Genomic DNA, 18,073 nt, shown 5'->3' on the forward strand with positions numbered 1-18,073 from the left:
GTATTTATGTGTACAAATGAGTAAAAATGGAAAACTGGAAGCCTTAAATACAATACATTGCAAGCAGTTACCTGCTGTGTGTTGGCCTCAGTGGTCGAAGTGAGTGGGAGCTATCAGGAACAGAGTACCACTACTTTTATTTTTTACTGATAACGGTTTCCTTTTTTTTCTTTCTTTTTTACAGTTTATTGTGGATTTATTTAATTAGACAACTTTAAGCACGCCAAATAAGGAAATAAAAAAGCAGATAAACCTCAGTGTCGCTATAATAGATAAACAAATAAAAAATAGAGAATTATTTGCATTGGATAAAAGTACTTTCAAGCTTGTACAATATAACATTATTTTATCGATTATCAATAAATTTGAATGTGCAAATTAATCAAATCTCTTCAAAGCTTCTTTACATATTGCGAAGGCTGCTGCAGTTAAAACTTTAGATTCCACCCCTAATATCATTGACCAAATTCGGTCATAAAGAATGTTTTGTATTTTTGTAACATACCCTGAGTAGCCTTTTGTATAACAAATTTCCAGCTCAGGAAAAGCCGTTAATATGTGACCGCTAGTCTCAACTGGTTTGTGACAGAGCCGGCATAAACAATCGGTTCATGGGATATTTTGCCATGTGCCCAAGAACCCTTTAGTAGGGAGTACATTTAAACGTAAATACAGCATAAAACGTTTTAACTCTATTGCGCAAAATTTAGACAAACATCTGCTGCTTATGTAGAAAGGAAAGCTCTGGTGTGAGTATTCCTTATATCTATTCCTACTATGCAACTTGTCTATGTTTTCACTCTGTCCCACAATCTCGATTTATTCTTTATTTTCGTTTCAAAATTGGGCTCAATGTCCAGCGCTGCTAGATGTGCCATAGCCGTCGATTTGAGTTCCATGACAAAAACGTTCTTTCCACCGTCATCAATTTGTTTGCCCACCAGCTGTAGCAAGCCATTTGGGTTTCTATTTGGGTTCCAATCTATCACCCTTTTAAAAAATGTGGATAGTCACAGATTTATTTCAGCTTTCAGGAATAGAACCAGTAAGTTAAATATGAGAATATAAAGACTTTAAAATGTTTGCCCAAAGTTCAGGGTGAGCTTTGAAAACTACATTTTGGATTCCGTCTGGTCCAGAGGCGCGTGAGATCTTAACCTTTATGAAGATACTAACTGTAATAATGGTACTCCTGTATACACTTGTAGCTCATCACATATACTTTATTGCTAGTTACATTGAGATACATATAAGGATAACCACTGAGTCCCTTCAGGGGTCTTCTTGGGCTTCTTACAAATACTTCATTACATAGTTACATTAAGCTACATATAAGGATAACCACTGGGCCCCATCACCCAGGCTTAACTGACATCAGGTAGAACACTCATACAGCATTTACACATCAACATTCCACATGACATCACAGGTTCTCTCATTCACAAGCAAGCACTTCACAACACTAACCAGTGTGTATCCTTGTATGTCCAAGTTTGCAGGATATCATTTTATATTTTCCGATCCCTCTTTTCAGTCGATGTTTGTGGGTTCATTATATAAATCATCAATATATTTAAACACTATATCGGTATTCACCATTCATACCGCTTCATTTTACCACCCTTCAGCAGTTACAGCTCAACTGAAATCTGTTTCAATGTACATTTGCAAAGAGTGAATGACACTGCAGCCTGGACGAACTCCTTCTGGCTTCATCGTATCTATCAGAAGCTGGAGGAGGTTCTGCTAACATTAGGAAATGATCGATAGTAACACGCCATCTCCCTCAGATTTGTAGAAAACGAGTTAAGTCATTATCTCAGGTTAAATGCTTAGATGTTACAGTTGATAAAGGTCCAGACCATTACCACGGGCTCTTATTTCAACGTAAGGTGGCTACATGGGATTTGCCCCTCATACCACTGGACAAGTGTGCAGTTATAATAGAAGCCTTAGTGACTAGTCACCTGGACTAGTGTAATGCATTCCTGTTGGATAAATCAGGGCCATATCCATCCCTCCAATTCTTTCAGAGCAGAGGAGATAAAGGATGTTCAGCCTCGCCATCCAGACTTTGTAACCTGCCAGAGTTACAGTTCCACTAATTTTATTTAGCACCCTTCTACCACTAGTTGGTCTGAAAACTCCTGATGTGAACATGCCAGCCAAGATAGAGTGACAGCCTGGCAGAACCTAGGCCTTAATGACCTCCACATTAAGATGACAGCTCATGAAAACATTGCAACAGAAAGCAGACTTGAAGATAAAGGAGGAAGAAAGAAGAAATATAGTCCATGATTATAATGCACATTATAGACTGTAAAGGCAGCATGATACTGAAGGTCAAGAAAGGATGCATAGCCGCTTTTAAGTCCCGATTTCACAACATTGGTAGCTTTGTGCAAACTAGGGGTTTCTGGCATTTTACATATAATATTGGACTCAACGTCATGTTTTGCACTGTGGGTGCGATTTCTCGCCGTCCATAACCAGTACAAGAGGGACCCTGCAATAACTCAGACAGAAAAGAGCCAAGTTAACATTACTTTATTAATGCACAAGCATTCGCGAATGGGCAGCAAGTTCAAACGTCTCGCAAAGCAAGTCGTCAAAGTGCCGCCCTTTGCCCTGCACATCGTGGTCCTTTTATACCCATCTGTTTTACATTGTCATACATTGCTGCACATAGATTATGTCCACCACAAGGCGGTTCCTCCCAGTCATGACTTTGCATCAACGGTCAACAGTTCAACATCTGCTATTGTGGTTTCCTGTTATCTGTTATTCGCTCTCTCTCGTGCCCTTCTGTGTCCTTATCTCTGTGCACGAGGCTGTGCTTACTCATTCCTTCCCCACCCGTAATCTGCAGATAGTTTTAGCAGGCTCAACATGCTTCGACATACAGTGACCAAACACAATTCTTCTGTTAAAACAAGTTCTTGCCAGGTCAGCAGGTCTTAAACGCCGCTGTATAAAGAGAATGCCTCTTCTTTTAACAAAGGGTACATTCTTTTAACGCATATGATGATTAGTACAAACTCCAAGTGTGAGCACAACATTACATATGTATGCGTACCTTCAATCCACCCTTTGCTCACACTTGAGCATCAATCTAAACAGTCCTAGCATAAGCAGATGGCAGGAAAGCAACATCATCACATACTGTATGTACCATAATCTTCTCCAGGCCTCCCATGTCAAAAAATTCCTGTTGTACATGGCTTTTATCCATTGGATTTAGGCGCGTTATGCTGGAAGAACACATGGAAACACAGCACGACACACATACCGGGAAACATTGGATGCAGAGACAAATTCCTACAACTATTGCCGCTAGAACCAGTATAGGCGTAAGAAGTTGCCATCCAATTTCTTTCAGGAGCTTCATCCACCAGCTATCTCCTTGTGATGGTGATAGGGGGAGGAGGTTCTCTTACTATCTGTACCATAGCAGGTGCAAGCCCGATTCCCTCAGTTTTGATTTTATAGCGTATCTTTTCCTTTAGAAGGGTTTTGTTCTCTCCTCTAACATAACAAGCGGTATTTGGTATCATGTATTGCTGTGCTGACACTATTCTCATGTAAATTAATGTACACCCGGCATCCTCAGTAACTGGCGATGCGTACACTGGGATGCCTTCACTGCTATGTCGGGGCATGTGGGTGCAGATCCAGCAATCAGTTTTATTCACTACCCCATATGTTGTGTTTATTATCTTCACGTATTCATTTTTAGCATAGTCTTCCGGGTCGTGTTGGTCATAGGCATCTCGATTCCTGCTCTTGACCCAATCTGTTCTCCCTGTTTCATTTGACTCGGGCAACAGGTTCTTTAATTCATATCTAGATGGATGTTCCAGATACCAGAATATTATGGCAAATGCTATTAGTACTACTATCGTGCATACAGAAAACAAAATTTTGCCTCTTGTGGTACAAACTGGTATTTTCCTCTTACCTTCTGTGTTTGAGGAGCATACACTTATCCGTTCAGGGACTAAACCAGCATACACGGGTGTAGACATAGTTCAGTATATGGCTCAGTATACAGCGTATATCAGTTGCAACCTAGCGATATAGCAATATCCCCTATTTAAAGCACCAGTGTCCTTATTACTCTAATAGTGGTAGGTCTCACTGAAAACCTTCATCCGATCTGTCCCACGTCTCGTAGTGCCTGTCCCAGGAGGGGAACGCCGAAGGCCCTTCAGGCTACAAGCCCGTCGTCTTCAGTAAGGCACAATTCTGCTAAAACCAACAAGAGAGTCCAAATGTTCATCTCCCTAATGATCAAAGTTCAAAACAGTGTCCTTACACGTTGCTTGGCACATACACGTCACGGGATCGGAGGCGATGGGCACACCTGTCACTGGCATCTGGCAGTACACTTGCAACCTGCGGTTTGTCGGTTCCCTTTTCTGGAGGAATCAATAGTGGCAGCGTCTTCTTGACGTGATTCACGTGGTACCAGTGCGGTTTGCCATCAACTTTTACCGCAGTTTGTGTTGCGAGGAGAACCTGAAACGGGCCCCTCCATCTGGGTTGCAGTCCGCTGGTGCGATCGAAGGCTTTTATAACAACCCAGTCACCGGGCTGCACGTCGTGACCTTCTCCTATCAGAGGAGATGGAGCTACTGCGTTCACCTGTGCATTAATAGAAATCAGTCTATTAGTTAACCCAATACAGTACTGTTGTAATGCAGGCCATGCTTGCTCAGACAATCTCTTAGGTGATATGGGGGTCCCAATACTTGGTGGGCGCCCCATAACAATTTCGAAAGGAGATAAACCATGTGTACGCTTAGGCATAGTACGCATACTCAATAATGCAATAGACAATGCATCCGGCCATTTCAGTCAAGGGCATCCAGTGTTTCAATCTGCATTGTGCTGTGGAGGTGGCACTATTGTCCCGCAGGGGATATGCTTCCACCCATCCTGAGAACCCACATGTCATCACCAAACAGTAGGAATGTTTATTTACAGGCTCCAGCTGTATAAAGTCCATATACACCACCTCAAAAGGGCAGGTGGGTAACTTACTGTGGCCCGCCGGGGCCGGTACACCTTTCCCCACATTATATAAAACACATATTTCACATTGTTTTGCCCATTGGCGACAATACATTCCCAATCTTTTGTTGTACCACACAGTACTTAAAACTTCTTCCATAGTTCTTGCGTTAACGTGGGTTGGACCATGAGCCACGCTCACTATCACAGGTAAGTATGCGTCAGGTAGTACCCAGGTGTTCGTTTTGGTATGTGCCCATAGCCCATCTACCGTCTCCTCATATTGATCATCCTTGTGCCAAGATAGTCTTTCTTCAATGGTTGCATCTGCTTGGATTTCCTTTACGCGCTCCTTCGTCCCTTCCATAGTCACATCCCTCCCCACTATGAGCTGTCGGGCTTCCCACCGAGTGTCCCTTGTGGCAGCTAGTTTAGCCATCTGGTCAGCCAAAGAATTTCCCTGCGTGACATAATCCAGTGTTTTTTTATGCGCTGAGCACTTCACTACGGCCACCATTTTGGGCAGCGTAAGGGCTTGCAATAATTCAGCAATCAATCGGGCATGTTTAATAGTATCACCTTGAGAGGTTAAGAAGCCACGCTCTCCCCAGAGTTTACCAAAACTGGAAACCACCCCGTGCGCGTAGGCTGAATCAGTATAAATTGTCACTTTCATGCCGCTGCTTAACACTAATGCTCTAGTTAGCGCAATCAATTCTGCCGCCTGCGCCGATTTCTCACACACTTTCCCACTCTCAATCAACTGTTCCCCTGTAGTTACTGCATACCCTGCTGTTGTCTCCCCATTTGGCAGTTTGAAACAGGAACCATCACAGAATAATATACCCTCATTATCAACCAGCGGGGTGTCTTGCAGGTCTGCTCTACCCTTAGTGTGTTCTTCCATTTGAATCACACAATCATGCCTAATGTCATCAGGTGAGGTGGGCAAAGGAAGCAGTGTCGCTGGATTCAAAGTGTTACACCGTTCAATTTTTACATTACTGGCAAACAGGATCATCTCATACTGTGTGAGTCTAGCTGTAGTCAAATGCTGTGTATGCACTCTATTCAGAAGAACATCTACCGTATGTGGAACTTTTACTGTTACTTCACTCCCTAGGATGATACCTGCACTTTGTTTTAGGGCTGTCGCTGCTGCAGCTACTGCTCTCATGCATGGGGGTAGGCCTCGAGCTACTGAGTCCAGAGTGCTAGAAAAATATGCACATGGTCTCTGTTTACCCCCTTGTTCCTGTGTCAAGACTGACACAGCGCAACCTTCCTGTTCATCAACAAAAAGGCAAAATCTCTTAGTATAATCAGGTGTGCCTGTTTCCAGCTCCCGTGTCTACCAGACATCTCAAGTTTCGGTGGGGGCCGATCCTAATAGAGGCATAAGGCCCCCTTTGGTCTATAGGAACCTGCACCACTCCCGCTATCTCATTCCGGCATCCTCAGGACATATCGCTTGTGTTATCCTGAAAATCAACGTTATAGTATACCCCTTCTCCACATTCTTCACCCTGGCATACACCTTGTACTTGTGTCGTTTGTTGTGGCTGATACAGTAGATTGGGGGGAGGCGGGGCCGGCCAGGGAACATCCCCTCTTGCTTGCCCGTCAAAGGCATTGGGTTGAGGGGGTTTAAACATTCTATTGTCTTGGTTGCCGTACCCACCAGTCCTATTTCCTGGGGCAAATGTTGTCTGTGAAGGGGGCCGTACGCCCCTTCCTCTCCCACCACTCTGGGGACACTGGGATTTCCAGTGTCCGGGTCTCTTGCAGAAGGCACATACATCTTGGGGTAGCCCATCCCTCCTCCCATATAGCGCACCTTCTTGCACTGTACCTCTTCCTGTCCCTTGGCCCCCTATCATGTTGCTACTATAGCCCTGTGACGGGCCGTTATAATTGTAGTTATACCTGCCTTGGGGCCCTTGATGCAACTGTTGCATCAACACTTTGGTTTTTAAATCCTTCTCTTGTCGTGCCTTTTGTTGTCCCTTCACTCTTTCCCCTCTTTCGTAATACCTAGCCATTTCGAGGAGATCCCGGGGGTTCCTAGTCATCCATGTACTTTCTGCCCTCCTAATGTTCTCCTGAATTGGCCCGTGGAGCCCCTCTACAAAGTTTGTGGCAAAGTACCGTTGGCCCGTTTCAGACCCTATCTCTAGCCCACTGTGCGCTTTGAATGCTGCTTCATAACGCAGAAAGTACTGTGCTACCTCCTCACTTGCACCCTGTATCACAGCGGACAGTTTCTCCACATTCACATCAAATGGGGGTAACACCTTTTCTAGAGCCCTCAGGACTGCCATGCCATGCCCCCTTAGGGGTTCAGGATATTCCTCATGCAGTTTTCTATTTTTGCTCGCATCCATTACATCTTTCCATTTTATTGTTTCATTGTCTTTGGCACGAAAGGGGGTCCATATTTCTTCTGGGACAATGGCTAACAATATGTTATCTACATCCTCTACGGTAAATAACCCTGGTCTGAATAACTTTCCCACTTCTTTGTAGAATCCTGCCGGGTCTATACGGGGGTCGGGGATGGACTTGGTGATATGCATTAATTCAATTCGGGATAAAGGGACATACACATAGGTGCGCATCATGTTACCAGTGGCTGCCTCTATGGTGGGTTGGCACTCTCTCATTGGCATTAATAGTGACTTTTCTGTATTTGTTTGTTCACTCACAAGGGCCTGCACTGGTGATGAAGCAGAGGACTGGTGACTAAGAGTTTTCTCTTTTATTTTTTTATAATCTTTTAATAGTTTCTCCACCTTAGCCATCCTCCATTCTTCCGCCCCTGAATCATCCACTCTTATATTAGGTAGCAGTTTCTTATCCAATTCCGTCCTAATCCTATTCCACTGGGACACATATCTAGGCTCCTTTTCCTCTTCTATATCATCCACCCTAATAAGAAGATATTTAATTACGTTTACTTGTATAGGCCAGCCAAGGCCCTCCATCAGACTCACCAGGGTGGACATGGACTGTGAGTGTATGGATGCTATCATACGATTAGCTACGTTTTGGCCCGCCTGGTCTGCATCTTTGAGTTTAGCCTCTCTTTCCCTCACCTCTCTTTCCCATGCCCTCTTTTCCTTCTCCCATTCAACACCGCCCCTTATGACTTCCGCTATTATGTCGGACATACATCCCCATAACTGAACACTGGACGCAGTCACTGGTAGTAACGCGACAGCGTCCTGATATGCTGAGGGCAGATCCGCAGTACTCTGTCCTCTCAATTTACAGTTACCCTCATAAAAGGTATATAGTTTAGTGGCCACTGTCCTAAATTCCAAAGGTGTCAAACGCCCCAATTGGTCCCGTAGGCTGTCATTGAGGGGTGTGCCATACAGCCCGGTCATAAGGATTTGCAAGTCTCCATCTCTATCCTTTTCTACAGTAGTCGTTCTCCTATGGTCTATCAACCTATCTGGGTCTCCATACTTCATTGGGAATTCCACCCTTTCACCCTCACTGTCTGCCGGTGGAGCTGTAGCTCCTGGAAACAATAATTCAGTCGTTGTTTGTTCTGCTTCTAGCCCTATCACATCTTCATATCGAGGCACCGGCACGGCAGGATACATACCCCCACTGTTCTTAATCATCATATGTCTATCCAACTGATCTAGCCTCTCACCCTTCTCTTTTATCTCTAGATCATGTAATTTTTGATTTACCGTTCTCTTCTGCTCCTTTGCTTTTTGTTTATTCTGAGCATTGCGCCTGCGCATTGCTTCTACCCTCCATAGTCGTATAGCCTCAAACTGTGCGGGTCTAACCCGTCTTTTTACTAATTCTATTTCTACTTTGGATATGCGGTCCACATCAAAGGACCCGGTGTCTGGCCATTTATGCTCAATCAAATCTTTTGTGTATTCGGACCATTCTTTTAAGAACAATGTTGAATTCAATCCATGTTTAATCAACATATCAAATGCAGGGGTTCCTTCAAGAGGGGCATAGTGTCTCTTGCCTATACCACTCTTGCTGGAAGCCGCTTGACCCATTTTGTTGGTATACCACAATTGCCTAAAACACTCACCTTTCCCAAATATGCACCTATTGGCTAACAATAATAATACATCCTCCTGGCGTATCTAACATATCATATCATCATTTCAACATTACTTCTTCATAGACGGACTTACCACCGTCCTCTTCACAAACCCTGAATCATTATTTCCTTATTCCATCATGCATCCGTCCATACCACTTATCTTAAGGGTCCCGCCAGAGTGTTCCGGACCCGAAGGGCGACAGCCTGCTGTTCCACCGCCAACGGAGCCGGAAAAACAAGGATGACGCGTTGGTTGCAATCAAAGGTGCGGATTCAGTTGTTGGGGCCCCGTGATCAATTCCTTCTCCGGTTCCGCCGCGGCGTTCCTCACCCAGTGACGGACTGTCGCTCCTTCGCGTCCCACTTCTGACACCAAAATTGTGGGTGCGATTTCTCGCCGTCCATAACCAGTACAAGAGGGACCCTGCAATAACTCAGACAGAAAAGAGCCAAGTTAACATTACTTTATTAATGCACAAGCATTCGCGAATGGGCAGCAAGTTCAAACGTCTCGCAAAGCAAGTCGTCAAAGTGCCGCCCTTTGCCCTGCACATCGTGGTCCTTTTATACCCATCTGTTTTACATTGTCATACATTGCTGCACATAGATTATGTCCACCACAAGGCGGTTCCTCCCAGTCATGACTTTGCATCAACGGTCAACAGTTCAACATCTGCTATTGTGGTTTCCTGTTATCTGTTATTCGCTCTCTCTCGTGCCCTTCTGTGTCCTTATCTCTGTGCACGAGGCTGTGCTTACTCATTCCTTCCCCACCCGTAATCTGCAGATAGTTTTAGCAGGCTCAACATGCTTCGACATACAGTGACCAAACACAATTCTTCTGTTAAAACAAGTTCTTGCCAGGTCAGCAGGTCTTAAACGCCGCTGTATAAAGAGAATGCCTCTTCTTTTAACAAAGGGTACATTCTTTTAACGCATATGATGATTAGTACAAACTCCAAGTGTGAGCACAACATTACATATGTATGCGTACCTTCAGCACTTTGGACGTTATCTCGTTCTCAGTGGCTTTTACTCCCATTAAATATTGCACTGATATGATGAGCAGAATTGAGTATCTTTGTGAGGTGGAAACGTGAATGGTGGCCACCCTGAGGCTGTGCTTGGGTGTGGAGAGGACGTAGCCAATCAGAACACTAGTATTGTAGGCCGTGCTCTGTCCATGTTCTACTGTGACTCTCAACGTGCGTAAGCTAGCAGAATGCTTGCAACGGAGAGGGAGATCACGTGTTCTGAAAGCCAGGTTCAGAATTTTCATCGCCTGGTTTCGTAGTGCTTGACAGAGACATGAGGACTCTTTACCTCCCTGAAGCGGGACTCTGGAAAGTTCTGAAAAAAGTAAAACGAGATTTAGGTTCACTCAGTGAAGATGATACAGTCTACACACAACAAGGGTCCCTTGCACCTGTCAAAAGGGCTTCCAGATAAGCAACTAGCCAATCTTTCCCTGAACCATACACACATGAGCGCACAAGCTGCACTGTTTGGACCCAAACCTTCGTCTTGCAAGCCTGAGCCTGAATCGTGCAGAGCATGTTGGACTAGCTTCAGAAGAACTTGGCGTTCCCTTACTGCTGTCAGGTGTTCTGGGAATACTCATGCAATTGCACGTTTGGGACATTTTGCATTTCTTTGGTATGTCAGAGTCGGTTATCGTATGGCCTGGGGCACTGGATTCTTGTCCATGGTTCTGCCTCCCTGACCTGGCCCTGTCTCCGTTTCCAACATGGAGCCAGATTGGGTGAAGGTGCTTGCTTTAGATATGCAAACAGCCATCATCATTTTGTTGGCACTAATCTGGAATCCATTACTTTTTTTAAAATTAAGGATTCAGTGATGACCACTGTAGATTTCTTAAAGAGGATGTCAAAAACGTCCATTCATAGTTCCTCTTCTAAAGGTGTACTCTGCGGTTACTCACATGTCATATTTAAAAAAAAAACAAGTAGCCGGCAGGCTACGAAATGCGTTATACCGTGTTTCTTCGTCCATGTGATGAAAATTAACAGAAATTTGCTTTTCCATCTTTTTTCGTCAGTGGTCTTTATTTCAGGCATTATCGAGGGTTCCTGTAAGTGCTATCCCAAGTTCAAGCCAATGCGCTTTTTTCTCTTTTCAATATATATATATATATATATACATATATGTATATATTGTAGGAGACAAATAGAAACCACTCAGAATTCTTCTGTTTTATAACTTTTGATTCCAGTAACGGATTTGACTGATATTCCGGAAGTGATTAAAAGTCTGCAGGCCCTCTCAGAGTGCAAGGTTTTGTAAAGATTTGTTAAAAAACTAGCGATTTATTAAGCGTCACATAAAATCATGTTTTCCAAAAGTGCGGCCTACTTCCCATTCATTTTCCCATTGATAAAAAAGGCACATTTTTGCCAAAGTGCACTGGCCAACCCTCTCTACAGATTTGGACCAGGTCTCTAACAACTTGGTTAGTTTGGTGTTATTCTCTGCAGTATTTAATTAAATATTTGACAGAGAAGGGGGTCCCGCTCGCCCCCAGAAATATTGAGATATCTCCCTTGGTGCATTACAGGATCATGGTTTTCAGTATTGAAATGACCGCAATCATGTTTTTCTCTCGATGGGAGAGATATTTGCGGCTATAACCGAGGATATGGGAAAATGAAACGCAGTAAAATGCTATTTGCAGGTCCAACAACTTAGAAATGCCCTCAGGCTAGATATGGGGGGAGTCTAGAGGGCATCAAGTGAAATGTTGGAGTTGAAGATGATCTAGGGACTGAGTTTGCAGCATGAAGCTTTCCATAGCCTCGGCTATTGCAGTGAATAGCTGACATATGAAAGCAAAGTGCGTCACAGAATTAGCATGTGTTGTGGGGGGAAAGCGAAAGGACAGAGGAGGTGATCTGGGAATTGGGAGGAGCTGGCACAGATGAGGGGGACACCACTTGGTGAGGTGCTGGGGGGGCAGGAAAGCATTTTTTCTTCCGGCTGTTTTAATACTGATGACACAGGTATGTGTAGTTCATTAACCGCAGTAACATTTGAAAAATGGGGGTGAAAAATCACTGGCCACGGACTCGATTGCTTTCCAGGTCTCTCATCCATGCAGTAACCAGGACAGACTCTGCTTAGCTTCATAGTGAGGAATGGGCCAGCCTCCTCAGGCCACGTTGCCAGACAAATAAACCAAGCTTACAAGATCACTTAGAGGAACAGGCTGGCCCTTTCCTTGCTTTGAAGCTAAGCAGGGTTAATGCATGGATGGGTGACCATATGGGCAGCTGAATTATTTAATTTTAAAACCGTGCTACTGTCAATCCTTGAAAGGTTTGCACTCATAGACAATGTTTTACCGTTTGCTGAATTACATTCTGGTATTTGTAGTTTGCCAGTCAATAGATAATAATTAAAAACTATATATATTTAAATAATATTGGGTTTTCCATCCCTGCAGTAACTGAGATGAACACTGCTTAGCTTCAAAGTGAGGAAAGGGTTATTCCCCTAAGCAATGTTGCCTAATATATGAGCCCACCTTACAAAACCACTTAGAGAAACATGGCCTAAGGGGGCTGGATCCTTCCTCACTTTGAAACTAAGCATGGTCAGCCACGATTACTGCATGGATGGCAGACAGTCCACAGTCCTGAATGCTGTCTGTTTTCTTCGTTTTAAACATCTCATAACACACGGCATCCACATTCTTTTTTTTTTAAACTGTTCTACTGTCAGTCCTTGAAGGTTTTGCACTCAGAAAGCGTTTTTTTGCCCTTTGCTGAATTACAGATTACTGAGTTTAAAAGATGTGCACCGTTTATACTTTGCCAGCATATTTATTCGAAGATTTCCTCTTGCATGTTATTTTTTTGGCGTTCAATACTTTTTTTTAATGTCCAAATTTATTTTTATCTTGGGCACTTTTGTCTAAGGAGAAGGTCAATTGAACTACATTTGTATATTTCACTTTAAAGTATATGGTCACTTACTGTGTGTATATTCATGGGTGCCAGCTTTTGATTTTCGCTATGGGGGCAAAAGTACCTGGGCATATGTTATCCTTGCAGCTGATCACTTTTTACCCTATTCCGTGCTGCTTAAATGCAGTTAGCTGGGAGGTGGCGAGGTTTGTTGCAGTGCAGTTCTGTGATCTTGTTTGGCATGAGTACATTTCGACGTGGCTGCAATGTCGGCCATGTCAAAACATCCCTCATGCCAAAATAGCAGCGCCGAAAAGGGTGCCGAAATGGGCACTGCTGTGGAATGACAGTGCCAAATTGGCCCGCGCCAAAATGATGGCAACGAAAAGGGGTTTACCGCTTGGAGCACCTGCTTAACCAAAGTGTGTGCTCCATGACAAATAATTCAATCTCACTGCACGTTGCCTAAAAACATTGTGAGTTCTCACAGCCTGCAATCCGAAGGCCATGGCTAGTGGTCTGGTAGCATTTTAAAATGGTCTGTGCGCACGGCCAAACGCCATGCCCCCTGACCATGGCCGAAGACCATGCTAGTGGTCTGGATGCATTCTAAAAATCTATGGAATAACAAAACCCTTGAAACGTAAGGAAAACCCTTCAGTTGCAGGGACGTTAGGTGAGCACTTCATAGTAACAAAACCTTTGAAATTCAAGTAAAAAACTGTAGTTGCAGGGATGTTAAGGTACTTAATACATTGTAACAAAACCTTTGAAATTCAAGGAAAAAACTTTAGTTGCAGGGGCGCTAAGGTGCAAACTTAATGTAACAAAACCTCTTAAATTCAGCTAAAGCCACCTTAACTTTGAGCTGCCTGTTGCGCATCCTATGACCACAACAGTAACTGTCATTAAACATGGCCTTCAGCCATGGTCAGTGTGCATGGCCAAATATATTTAAAAATACCCATGTGTACTGAACATTTTAAAACACATATTTTAAAACACTACCAGACATATATTTTGGTCATTTCTAGTGGATACAGCGTTCAACTGTTTTCCACTGTATATTATATACGCTGATCAGGCACTAGCCATAGACTTCAGCACAATACTGGCCAGCGACCACAATCTGTGGCTGTGCCAACTACATATTCTAACATATAAATGAGCCACTAGCCATGGTGTTTGGCCTTCAGCAGTATGCACATATTTTGGCCATGTGCACTGTATATTTAAAAATAATAAAATGCAATAAGACATAGCCGCTTTCTGTGCTCGCTGTGTATTACACAACACTAACCAGCCACTAGCTATGGCCTTCGGACGGGCCCACTGTATATTATATACACTAACAAGCCACTAGCCATGGTCTTTAACACAACACTTGGCAGTGGCCACGGCCTTTGACTGTGCAGACTCTGTATTCTGACATATTAATAGACACTAGTTACCACCTTTAGCCATGGCCACTGACTACAGCTTTCAACATAGCCCACTGTATATTTTAAACCAGTGATGGGCACTAGGTATGCTTTTAACCATGCACATTGGATTTTTTTAACACTAACCGACCACTAGCTATGGCCTTTGGTGCTGGCCAGTGACCCAGCCTTTGTCATGGCCCAGTCCACAGCCCAAATTGTTATTAAGGTAATCAAACTTTGCATGAGTAAACTTATTTATGATGTTATGTCTAATTCCATTATTGATATAATCAGTTATATTCAATGCAATTAGTGTTATCATCAGTGATGTGATTTCTAATCAGTGTTCTCATACAACATGTAATTAGTGATGTCATCAGTGGTCATAGGATGCGCAAAAATGAGGCACAGAGTTAAAGTGGCTTTAGCTGAATTTCAGAGGTTTTGTTGCATTAAGTGAGTTCTCATCTTAACGTCCCTGCAACTAAAGTGTTTTCCTATACACACTCTCAACTAGACACCTAAAAAAGTAAATAAGCAAAATATAAAAACTTAAAATGGCTCTGCGCTCTCTCTCTCTCTCTTTTCCTGTCTTTATTTCTTCCTCTCTCCCTCTCTCTTTCTCTGTGGTTCCTTCTGTATTTCTTCCTCTCACCCTCTGTTTTTCTGTCGTTTACCCTGATTATGTCCCTCTATCTCTTTCCCTGCTTCTCTTTTTCTGTCTTTATTCCTCGCTTTTTATTTATTTATTTATTTTTGCATTTGTAAAGCGCCACACAGCCCAGAGGCATCGGGGCGCTGTTGCAAGAAAATGACTTTGTTGCAGTGCAAGGAGGGGTAGACCGAGAGTGTTACAGAGCGATTGTGTCTACCCCTAGCCTGGGAGAAAGGTGGTTGCCTTACAAAGGTTATACAGTTGACAAGGTCCAAGTGGGCAAAGAGCGTAGTTTTTATTGCTTTCCTGAAGCCCAGGTGGGATTCGATGCCTCTGATCTCGGCGGGTAACAGGTTCCAGTTGGTGGCGGCGAGGACTGGGAAAGCTAGCGCCACCTGCTCTGGTTCTGATGCTTTTTGGAATTGCTAGGCGGTTAGTGTGGCTAGATCTGGTTGGTCTGTTTGAGGGGGGACCAGAGAATCGCTGAGCAAGGTAGCGCGGTGCTGTGTCGTGACAACATTTGTGGGTGAGTACCAGCGATTTGAAGAGGATCCGTTCCTTGACAGGTAGCCAGTGGACGGATTTTCTGGTGGCCGAGATGTGGTCTCTTTTCGAGATTCCAGTGGCTGCTTTCTCTCTCCGTTTTCTCTTTCTTCCTCTCTCTGTTTTTCCTCTGTCTTTCTTCCTCTCTCTCCTTCTCTCTGACTCCTTTTCTGTCTTTCTGTCTTTTTTCCACTCTCTCTTTTGCTCCATCTTTCTGTTTTCTTCCTCTCTTTCTCTCTTTTTGTCTTTCTTCATCTTTTTCTGTTTTTTCCTCTCTCTCGTTTGATCCCTCTGTGTTTCTTCCTCTCGGACTCTTTTTCCCCTCGCTCTGTCTGTCTGTCTTTCTCCGTGTCCCTCTCTCTCTCGGGGTAACATGATGGCCCATGTACAATGAGCCTCATGATCTATCAAGAGTCGGGGTCCTTCGCCGCCTCTCACCTTCTGTTTATTTGTCTTTTTGCATCCGAGTCGAGTGTTTTTCCACACACTCCTGTCCGTGCATCTCGTCCGTGAGCTGGGCCCCAGTCAGTTTTTTTAGCCTGATTTGCATTTTGCTGACCTGGAGCGATCACTTGTTATGCGCATTCACTCTCTCTGCCCCAAGCCATCCTGGTTGCAAGTAGTTACCTGTCTTTCCCGAGAGGGGCGAATCGCAACTGTCTACTGAATGTCACGGCATCGCATGAGGCTTGTCTGGAGGATCTTTCAAGGGAGTCGGTATGCTATGTCCGCTCGCTGCAAGGTCCGGGCATGTTCCCATCAGCCACTTAACCTGCCAAAACTCAATGAGGAATTAGGAACTATTTCTCCTGGACACTCCCACCCAGGGAGGCGTGGAGTACTTGGCCCAGCACTGTAAGAAGGTTGGCGCACACTCAGAGTCGGTATCTGGGGCCTCACTTAGATAAGGCAGCAGACTGACTGAGACAATGACGGCGTCAGGGCCATTCAGGTTCTTCAATTGTAATGGACCCGGAGACTCAAAGGGGCCCCCAGCAGCTCCCCATTTTGGCAGTCCTATGACAATACAATCTGCTCCTTTCGGGACTTTATATGTGCACTTTGCTGTGCGCCCATTACACACTGCATTTGCTGGAACACTTGAGGCTGTCACCTCCCTCAGCGGTATCCAGCAATGTTCTTACCATTGTGGTGCCTTTTTTACTCCGGTTTCCTCTATATTAGCATCTTCCTGATTAATTCCCCAATGGATGTTTGATAATATGTGGTCATTGACCGCCTGGCTGTATTCCATTGGCCCTCATTCCGAGTAGGGCGGTAAGGGATACCGGGCACCGGTAAGGAGAGCGGTGCCGGTAACCTCTTACCGCCCTACTACGAGGTCACTTAGCGGGTTCCTTCCTTAATGCCTGGTCTGACCAGGTGTTAAGGACGAGACCCGTTAAGGGACCTGGGCGCAAATAACGGGCTTGGCATACGCCGGCCCGTTATTTGCGCCCTCCCCATTCCTATTGAGCCCTATGTGGGCTCAAATGGGAATGGGGAATGGTTTGGTAAATGGGGATTTACCAGTCCCTCCAATGTCGGAATGGACTGGTAGGTCCCCATTGAACCAAACCGGAGTCCGTACCGGTATGGAAGGCAGTCATGGCGCAAATAGCGCCATGACTACCACCATACTTGGAATGAGGGCCATTGTCTCTGTTAAAATGTATGCACCCCACTGGTGGTTGAGACTGTTTTTTTCCACTTTAGCCATGGCCCCACAGACATCTTGTAGAAAGAGGCCCCCACGATCCATGATACGTCTTCAGCCGGACCTGGACTCATGTCCTGGGAGGATAGCTCAGCGGCAACAGGCTCGCCTTGGAAACAAGACTGCACGAAGCAACACAGGTTTGATTCCCAGGTCCGTGCTTAGAAACCACTGGGTATTAACTGTGTTATATATACGCAACGAAGACATATTCCGGTAATAGTGCCTCGATGCCCCCGGGCTGTGGGAGCAGTTTAAAAATGCTAAATAAATAAATATGCGCATATTGGTGTTACAGAAACATTCGAAGTATGGGGATGCGACTATGGACCAGAGAGACAGCATCAACAGTGTGGCCTACGGGCAGGCAGTGTGAAGATCCTGAAGGTAAATGAACAGACATTGCCCTGAGCTTGAGGCAAACTATCAGACTGTGGGCTGAGAGGGTGGTACATTATCAGGCAGCCCAAGAAGTTGATGCAGATGGAAGATGGTGTGGGACTGTCCCGGAATTGAGCCCTTTATCCCCGGATGCAAGAGTGTTCGTTTTTATTTAGAAACCCCATCCCAGTTTTGGGGAACGGGAGGGTGACCACTGACACAATACCAGTTGCAAGAAGATTACATTTTCACAGTCGGCAACAATTCAACATCACATTTGTAAACCAAATAAACATTACAATATTTGTAGAGTTTGACACTAGCTCCTAAACC

General features: G+C 44.5%; 1 protein-coding gene and 1 long non-coding RNA gene across 2 annotated transcripts in view; one reads left to right on the plus strand and one right to left on the minus strand.

Moving 5' to 3' along the window:
* Positions 1-18,073, plus strand: part of ABLIM3 (actin binding LIM protein family member 3) — a 770,500-nt gene that overhangs the window by 110,586 nt on the left and 641,841 nt on the right. The window lies entirely within an intron of this gene.
* Positions 2,533-10,078, minus strand: LOC138580669 (uncharacterized). The gene is made up of 2 exons (XR_011304316.1): positions 9,562-10,078; positions 2,533-4,644 (listed from the first exon to the last, which is right to left on the minus strand). It is a non-coding gene; the product is annotated as an uncharacterized lncRNA (long non-coding RNA).

Source organism: Ambystoma mexicanum, chromosome 3p, assembly GCF_040938575.1.
Source record: "Ambystoma mexicanum isolate Mex_15411 chromosome 3p, UKY_AmexF1_1, whole genome shotgun sequence".
Lineage (NCBI taxonomy): Eukaryota > Metazoa > Chordata > Amphibia > Caudata > Ambystomatidae > Ambystoma > Ambystoma mexicanum.